At 40.3% G+C, this 10,016-nt stretch overlaps 1 pseudogene across 1 annotated transcript in view; it reads left to right on the forward strand.

The window, feature by feature from the left end:
- LOC126946307 (S-phase kinase-associated protein 1-like) overlaps positions 1 to 10,016 on the forward strand; it is a 682,386-nt pseudogene that overhangs the window by 283,791 nt on the left and 388,579 nt on the right. The gene's annotated exons all lie outside the window — the stretch shown is intronic.

Here is a 10,016-nt window from a genome sequence, read left to right on the forward strand (position 1 = left end):
AAAAAACAAAGGAAAAAAAGAAAATGAGATAGCATCTGTTTAGATATAATGTACTAGCATTGTTTATGTTTTGTTGTGTGTTCTTTCTGTTTTCCTGCTATACTTCTTCTGTCCATCCTTTATTTTATTTTAGAGACAAAGTCTCACTCTTTTGTCCATGCTGGAGTACAGTAGTGTGATCATAGCTCACTGCAGCCTCAAACTCCTGGGCTCAAGCAATCCTTCTGCTTCAGGTTCCTGAGTCGCTGGACTACAGGAGTGCACCACCACACTAGGCCTCCATCTTTTTAACCTTTCGATTGATGTATACATACATAAAAGCAAACATATTGTAAGATGATGAAATTCCAGAAACTGAAAACACCCATGTAATGGGCAGCCAATCAGCAAACAGAACATTGTTAGCACCCAGAAGCCTCCTTGTGTCCCTTTCAGTCATTACTTGCCCCTCAACTCCCCAAATAATTAAAACAAATTTGACAGATTTAAAGAGACGGCAACAAGAGGAATTATTATAAACAGAATCATACTGTAAGCACACTTGCTACAACGCAAAAAAATCTTTTGTAATTCGAGTAAACACCTGTTATCATCTGAGCTTTGATATATATTTGGTTTTGTTAAAGCAGAGCACATTTTAAAATATATTCGACAGCCAAACTGATATTCATTTTGAATTATTTGATAGCTTGAATTATCTGACATTGCTCACCTCCATTGGTAAAAGTACTTAAATTACATATATTTAATTTATTGTCCTTTATGTTTAATGATAATATGGCTAATAGAGAAATGTGATGTGGTGGATGGTTCAGTGTATGACCACTAATTATTTTAATACTATGCATATGTGAACATTATCCTTCAGTTTGTGACCACAATAGTAGATTCTACTGGAATTTGTGAGTATGTGTTATAACCAAAAGAGGGTCTGGCTGCTTGATGGTTGCAGTAAGAAGTTAAAATAACAAGAGCCGGGTATGATAAAAAGAGAGTGAATTTTATTATCCATTGCCAGCAAAGGGGAAAGTGGCTGGAATCCTTTCCAAAAATTGCCAATTTCCAATTTCTGGAGAGATGGCAAGGGTTTAAGAAGAGGGGCTTGGAATGCAAGACAGGAAGGGGGCTAGGAGGTGCCAGATGGTGTGACTTGCTCTGAAGGCTTATCTTGAATTATTGTTCCATCTGGTGAAGTGGCTGGCACCATTGTGGACCTGACAGGTTACAAATCAATCACATTCAATCTTGCAGTCAATCTCTAGCCCACAGGGAACTCCAGTCTTGAAGTAATCTCCTGCTGGGGAGAGAATACTGGAGGTGCCTGTTTCCTGTCAGGATTTGGTCCTTGAAGCTTCTAAGGAAATATATGACCAGATAAGTGAGCCAGTGTGAACTTAACAAGCATCCGGGTAAATAAATATGCATAAGGCATGGGAGCATAACGTGGGAAAGGGGAGGAAGTGGAGTTTTAAAGCACATTCCCAGGCTGTATTTCAAGAAAAAAGAAAATACTTATGTAGTTTGTCTCAAGGCTATGTCTTGAGACTAGAGGGAAATAAGAAAAGAAAAAAAAATTAAAACATGGTTTGAAGCTAAGCTGCTCTATTACTCACTGATATAATTTTTGCAAAGGCAGTTTCAATTCCTTCATCTTATGATTAGACTAGTGTCTGTGCAAACTTGCCTTACTTTAAACTGTTCTTAAAATGTTTATTTTGCCCTCTCTGTTTTCATGTGTGTTAATTCCAGTCTTCGATCATGAGCTATTTGGCTACCCCACTCTCATTTGGGGAATTACGCATGTCCCAGGGTTGATCCCTTCAGAAACTACCTGACTGAAAAAATAAATTTATTTGCAGTGAGAAATATAACTGTCATGGCCAGCAGATACCAGAAAGTTGCAGTTTGCGAGGCTTACTGTGCATTAGATTCACCTGGGGTACTTGAGAAGTTTTATAACTTCCCTTTAAGTGCATTACATTGTTGTTCCATTTGGAATTTCACAGGACATATGATTTAATAAACCTAGGTGGGGCAGGGCGCGGTGGCTCACGCCTGTAATCCCAGCACTTTGGGAGGCCGAGGCGGGCGGATCATGAGCTCAGGAGTCCGAGACCAGCTTGGCCAACATGGTGAAACCCCGTCTCTACTAAAAATACAAAAATTAGCTGGGCATGGTGGCGGGTGCCTGTAATCCCAGCTCCTTGGAAGGCTGAAGCAGGAGAATCGTTTGAACCCGGGAGGCGGAGGTTGCAGTAAGCCAAGATCGCGCCATTGCACTCCAGCCTGGGCAACAAGAGCAAAACACTGTCTCAAAACAAAAACAAACAAAACAGATGAATAAACAAACAAAACACTAAACCTAGGTGGGGCTTGTACATCTGTGTGGCAAACTACATGGAACTAGGCAGTTTTTGTAATGGCTCCTCCATGACCAGGTCTGTACCTTGTCATTTCCCAGACTCTCATGTTTCATCCCCTTCCCCAAACCCCCATTATTGTTACTCTCCCAAGCCTGCCCTCTTCTGATACTATTCATTGCACTATTCCTTTTAGCCTTTATTTCAGCATGAAAATCTAATAACTTATTGTTCACATTTCAGAACTCTAGTTAACTGGCCAATGCATAATAAGGTGTTACTGGGTGGTAATTGCCTAATATGATAACTCCCCAACTCACTATTTAGCCAGAGCATTCCAACCTTTTACTCAATCATTGCCTTAAAGGGTAACATTTGTATCCTTGGTAGTTCAAGGCAGAAAATCTGAGCAAGGGAGCTACTTAGCCTATCGGAAGTCATTTGAAGATCATTATCAAGTCTCCCTACACATCTAGCTGTCTTTGCATATATCCCAGAGGCTAAGTGATTCAACAAAAGCTCATTGCGTTTTGTGATCTCATTGTTGATGGTCTCTGCCATTTTACTATGCAGTCTAAAGTGACTGCACGTGAAACCATACTTGATGACAAGAAAAGGGACAGAAAAGGGACAGAAAGAAGTCTCATCTACCACCATAGAGAATGCTAAACCCATCAACTTCTGTGTGAATTTCTACTGTCGTTTCATGGTATCTGGATTCTCTAGCCAGTTTACAGCCCAACGACTTGCCAGTTTTCTTGATTTCCTTTTCCGTAGGTTCACTGGGGGCACACTGGTATTCAGTGAGTTGTTTAAGTAGCAGCGACTATTGACAGCTTTAGCCTCTCAGAAAATCTTGGGCTTTCCTAATGTAGCTTATGGATGATCTTGTTTCTCTAACCCCGATTTTTTTTTTAAAGTTACTTATTTATTTTGAATAAGTAATACATTAACATGGATCAAAAATTAAAGTAATAAGTTTTACATTTAGAACCCCCATACCTACTCCTGTCCCCATCTTTACACTTTCTACTCCAATAAATAACATTATTCGTTTCTTATATATCCTTTCAGTGTTCCTTCTTCTTCTTCCTTCTTCTTCTTCTTTTCTTTTTCGTAGAGACAGGGGTCTTGGTATGTTGTCCAGGATGGTCTCGAACTCCTTGCCTCCAGCGATTATCCGGCTTTGGCCTCCCAAAGGGCTGGGATACAGTCGTGAGCCACCATGTCCTGCCGGTGTTTCTTTAGGCAACCACAAGCTATATATATATATATTTTAATAGAGACAGGAGACAGGGTTTCTCTCTGCCACCCAGACCAGAGTGTAGTGGCGCCATCATAGCTTACTGCAGCTTTGATATGGAATGAGCTCCCTCATTCTTAAGCTTCATATAGTACAGTATTCAATTGTATTGATGTACCATAGTTTAACTAGTCCTTTATTGACAGACACTTGGGATTTTTCCTGTCTCTTGCTATGACAAACAACGAGAAAATGTACATACATAAATACATAAAGTCCAGATCTATCCTTACACTAGATTCACAGAAATGAAACTGCTGGCTCAAAGGGTAAATCTATTAGATCTTTGTGTCACTTAGAGTTTACCAGCCATATGTGTGAAGAAGAGATCAAATTTTTTTTTTTTTTTTTTTTGAGACAGAGTCTCGCTCTGTCGCCCAGGCTGGAGTGCAGTGGCGAGATCTCGGCTCACTGCAAGCTCTGCCTCCTGGGTTCACGCCATTCTCCTGCCTCAGCTTCCCGAGTAGCTGGGACTACAGGCGCCTGACACCACGCCCGGCTAATTTTTTGTATTTTTAGTGGAGACAGGGAGACGGGGTTTCACCGTGTTAGCCAAGATGGTCTCAATCTCCTGACCTCGTGATCCGCCCGCCTCAGCCTCCCAAAGTGCTAGGATTACAGGCGTGAACAACCGCGCCCGGCAAAACTTTACCTTTTCTTTTTTTTTTTTTTTTTAATACAAATAGAAACATCTTTTTATTGAAATAAGTCAAGGTATTAAATGAAGAGTTATGTTAAACATACTACAATGGATTATAACTGTCTATTAAATTATATCCCCAAAGAAACTATAAACTTCTAAAGGCAAGAAATATATCTTTCTGCTTGGCATAGAGCAAGTATTCAACATATGAATACCTAAATTAGTACAGGAGCAGACACAGGAACATTTATGTTTCCTTACATTCAAGGCAAGAGTTTGATTAGTACCATAGAGCCAAACTGAAGTGACAAAAATAATATTATTCATGTACGATTAAGGCAGCTTATGAAAAAAGTCATGTTTAATTATGATACTAATTAACTCATTGAACAAAATGGAATTTAGACCTAAGATGGAAAGGAGTGGTATTGTTTGTTCGTAACTCACAAAGAAGCCTGTGTTTTCACTTAACCTCTAAAGGAATTCTATTTCACTGCCACTTTATGTAACTTATTTTCCTGGTTTTTCCACCACTCTTATATCCTTCGATGCTGGTATTTTCTAGGTCAAGATGAGATTTAAAGTAAGTTCTTTTAAAAAGCTGATTCTAAAGAATAAAAGTTTAGCCTCCTATGTTAGAAAATTGGTTAATGTAGAGTGACAGATATAATACCAAAGTGTTGCAACAGTCTGATATGGACATCAAATGGCCTGAATACACCAAAGAGGATTTAGGGACCTCTCGTGGTAAAAAAATATAGTACAACCTGAATATTAAAAATCCTTTTTTTCAGGCCGGGCGCGGTGGCTCAAGCCTGTAATCCCAGCACTTTGGGAGGCCGAGGCGGGCGGATCACAAGGTCAGGAGATCGAGACCACAGTGAAACCCCGTCTCTACTAAAAATACAAAAAATTTAGCCGGGCGCGGTGGCGGGCGCCTGTAGTCCCAGCTACTCAGGAGGCTGAGGCAGGAGAATGGCGGGAACCCGGGAGGCGGAGCTTGCAGTGAGCGGAGATCGCGCCACTGCACTCCAGCCTGGGCAACAGCGTGAGACTCCGTCTCAAAAAAAAAAAAAAAAAAAATCCTTTTTTTCGGTTTAACAAACAATTGTGCCACATCACTATTTCTATCATCACTGAATAAGCTTTTTCTTGTTAACTGTATCACTACCGTTTGCATGATTTTTGGCCAGAATTTTCAAAGCTGCTGTCCGAGGGGACTAGAGATGCCAGGATGCTAACACTTCCATGGTCAGCCTCCAAATAAGGTCTGTTGTTGTTTCCATTGCATAGTATAATTTAGAAGAGATTTAAATATTTATAATCTTTACAAGTTATATAAGAGTATGCTAGTGAACAGATAAAATGTTTAGCGATGAACTGTTTAAATGTACTTGCTGTAGAGATGATATAATTAATTTTCTGTAAAAAAGAAACTTTTTTCTTTGCTAAGAGACACTGAAATATTTGTTGGACGATAAAAGAGACAAATTTATTTTGTTTATTTATAGGTGGCAAAAAATAAAATTAAAATTTATTAAAACATATTTGCTGTTTATATAACAAAATATATGGTTTGTATCTAATTTTATAATTAAATAAAGAAATCTAGAATATCTAGATTGTGTAAAGTGAAAATCTATATGCTAAATATAATGCTTGGAAAGTATCTCAAATAAAAACGGGGAAATGAAGTACAGAATATATGAGAAAAACATAATATATAAAATTTACATTTTAATAGCATCTGATTTCCAGCTCTGTAATTTAATTTGCATATCCTGGCCCTACTCCAAAAATTCTGATTTAATTGGTTTGGGGTAGGGCCACAACATTGGTATTTTTTTTTTTTTTTAAAGCTTCCCAGGTAGTCCTAATGTGCTACCAGGATTAAGAATTGTTGCCCTGAAATATAAAAACTTTACCTTTTCTATATAGCTATGCTGTTGTCTCAAGACCATTGATTTAAAATAAAAGTCCATTATTACCCCACTGATTTGACTCGGTACTAATTTTCTATATGCATTTGGTTCTATTTATAGACTTTCTATTCTGTCCCATTGGTCTTTCTACTCATGTTCCAGTGACTCAATGTGTGTGTTTTTCATTTTGCAAGGTTAGCTCACCATAGTTTTATTAGGGAGGGGACCGGTACTGTAACAAAGATTGTACACAAGCAGTTTAAACAAGATAGAAGTTGATTTCTCTGTCATGTTAACAGTATAGAGGTGAGTGGTCCAGGGCTGGTGAGAAAGCACTACCATCACTGAGGCCAAGGTGGCTGCCCCAGCTTCTGCCATCTCCTAGTCAAGGGCCAAAAGACAGCATGAACTTTCCTTTTTAGGGTCACTATGTGGCAATGGCTTACATCAGTTGTCCAGAACTTGGTCACATGGCCACTCCAAGCCACAAGGAAGATGGAGAAATGTAGTCTCTTGCTGGATAGCCATGTGTTTGATTAAAATTTAGGAGTTCTATTAGTAAAGAAAGGGAAAATGGTCTCTGTCACAATGGTGACCTGATGGTAAGGACCCCAATGTAGAAGGTATTGGGGCATTGTAACGTAAATAATGGCATAAACTTTCCTCCAGGAATTCACAATAGAGGATTGGTACAGAGGAGTCTAGGATTCATATAGGCTCTACCTCTTACCTTCACATTTTTGGGATTCTCTTTGCTTAGAATTGTATTTACTATTTGTTAGAGCTCTTGCACACTCTTTCTCTTTTTCTGCATATGTTGCTGTATGTGTGCATTTTTTTGTTGTTCTTTTCTCACTGCTTTACTCACATGTCCCCGGAGTTATCAATCTATTTCTGAGGCAACTCTTGGGGCTTGTTAATGAATTAATTGGCAAAAAGAAGCCTCTCAGGGAACAAAAGCCCGAGCCTGTTTATACCTCTGAACTTCCTATCTCCTCTCCTTTGCTATCTCCTTTGAACGTGATAAAGAATAGACAATTTAAGTGGCTCAAGTAAGTGGCTCTTTTATATTTACAGAAGGCTACACTTGTATATAAAAGGGGATCTGGGTAATAGATAACTAAAGGATAGGAAAAAGCCACAAAGGAAAGATTCTATAACCTTAGAGAGACCATATGATTTACCACCTAAACTGGGATACTTTAAAGAGTTTAGGTAGGCTGGGCGTGGTGGCTCACGCCTGTAGTCCTAGCTACTTGGGAGACTGAAGCAGGAGGATCCCTTGAACCCCGGAGGTTGAGCCTGATTGCAGTGAGCTGATTGCTGGACTGCACTCCAGCCTGGGAGACAGAGCAAGGTCCTGTCTTTAAAACAAGCAAACAACACCCCCCACAAAAAAAAATAACCACACACAGATTTTTTTGGGGCATACACGTATTTTGATCAGTTGCTTAGCTATCTCTGTCTCTAATACCATGTTACTGGTAATTTTCTGAAAAATGTATTTTTTTCAATATGGTCTTATTGTTTTAAGTTTTTTCATAAAATTGCCTGCAATCTGTCTCACGGTTGCATTTTATGGTTAACAAATTTAACATTACAGGTATCTTCAATTGATTTTTCTCTATAGATCATGTCTACCTAAAAGGAAGAAGTGTAGGCAAAATATGGAGAGGTCATTTCGGCCATGGCTGAGAACTGCAGCCTGGGACACACTTCCAGGTTGCCTTGAACAGTACTCTGGAGAACAATGGGGAGGTTCAAATTTTTTAAGAAAAAAGGATGAATCAGGAGAGGGGGTAATTGCAAAGTTGTTTGTCAAGAATTCTCATTGGTTTAAATAAATTACATTGGGCTGGGTGTGGTGGCTCACACCTGTAATCCCAGCACTTTGGGAGGCCGAGTCAGGCAGATCACTTGAGGTCAGGAGTTCGAGACCAGCCTGGCCAACATGGTGAAACTCCGTCTCTACTAAAAATACAAAATTAGCCAGATGCGTTGGCATGCACCTGTAATCCCAGCTACTCAGGAGGCTGAGGTATGAGAACCGCTTGAATCCGGGAAGCGGAAGTTGTAGTGAGCCGATATTGTGTCCCTGCACTCCAGCCTGGGCAACAGAGTCAGACTCCGTCTCAAAAAAAAAAAAAAAAAAAAAAAAAAAAAAAACCAACAAGGGAGTCTCTCTAGACCAAACTAGAAAGATGGACTCTCATATCCACATCATAACCTCATCATGGGAGTTACATCTCATCACTTTTGCCACATTCTATTGGTTAGAAGCCAGTCATAGGTCCAGCTCACATTCAAGGGGAGGAAATTATAGAAAGATGTGAACACTAGAGGGCAGAGATCATGGGCACCATCTTAGAATTCTTCCCAGTGTTCCCTGGGAAATGGCTCCGAGATTGAGATTTGTGTGAAGGTGGATTACTGGGGGTTGCTTCTGGAAACAACACCTGTAAAGGAGTAAGGAAATCAGACTTGGGATAGAGAGGGATAAGTTTCAATAGAGGCTTCAGCCAACCCCACAGACAGTTCTGAAGCAGAGCTGGTCCTTTAAGAGATGTCCTGAAATGAAGCAAAGAAGCCAGGCCTTTAGAACTGCATTGAGCAATCACTGACGGATGCCCCAGGGAAGTGGGTATAACCTTAGGCAAGGCAGCTTCCTTCAACAGAGGGCAGTTTCTGGGGAGAGACTCAGCTGTGAGCTGTCAGTAACTAATACTCCCATCAGCTAATAATGAGTGCCTCAGTTCTGAAAGGGAATCTGAGTGATATATCATCATTACACTTGGTTAACTGGAATATCTCCTCAGTCAGTATACATATTTTCCCAGCACCGTGAATAAAAGTCAGTTGAATGAGAAATTGAAAGTACCTCTGATTGGTCCCCTCCTGCAACCAATCAGGCTGGTGGCAGGCCAAGTTTTCATTTGTATAGAAGTGTAACTGTGTAACTTCACTTCAGCTTCTGATTGGTCGCTTTCTGCAACCAATCAGACTGATCATGGACCACTACTTCATTTGCATGGGGTGTAATGGGAAACCTCTAGAGGGTATTTAAACCCCAGAAACTTCTGTAATCAAGCTCTTGAGCTGCTTGCTCAGGCCTGCTCTCGCCCTGTGGAGTATACTTTTGAAACCGCCTTTGCAAAAATCATAACTGAGGAAATTATGACAGTGAAAGAGATCAGACCTTACCTACCCTATCTTCCTTCTAACTTCTAAAATGTCTTTGTTCATTCCTGGGTATAGGGCAAACTAGCCTTGGGAAGGAATTTATAGTGTAAACTCTGAGACAAAATTGATAATAGCCCTTTCCCCTTCTTGGTGGGGACCAGATTAGAAATTACGGTTTAGGGACCATGCAGCCTTTGGCTGCAAAAGTCTGAACCTCCCCAAATTGCTCCTGGGAATAACATCACCATTGCAAAACCTAAGATCAGTGCTTGAGATGTTTTGCAGCCCCTGCATTCTCATGCAACAGAGGACACCACCCAGACTGATAATCTGGCTCAACTAGCTCCAGGATCCTACCCAGGAAGAACTCACTTCTGCAAGAATTCACTTCGACCCCCTGTTAGTTCATCTTCATTCCGACCAATTAGCACTCCCGACTTTCCCAACCCATACCCGCCAAATTATCCTTAAAAACTCTGATTTTGGAATGCTCAAGGAGACTGATTTGAGTGATAATAAAACTCTGGTCTCCCGCACAACCGCTCTGCGTGAATTACTCTTTCGCCATTGCAATTTCCCTGTCTTGATAAATCAGCTCTGTCTAGGCA

Source organism: Macaca thibetana, chromosome X (assembly GCF_024542745.1).
Source record: "Macaca thibetana thibetana isolate TM-01 chromosome X, ASM2454274v1, whole genome shotgun sequence".
Classification (NCBI taxonomy): Eukaryota; Metazoa; Chordata; class Mammalia; order Primates; family Cercopithecidae; genus Macaca; species Macaca thibetana.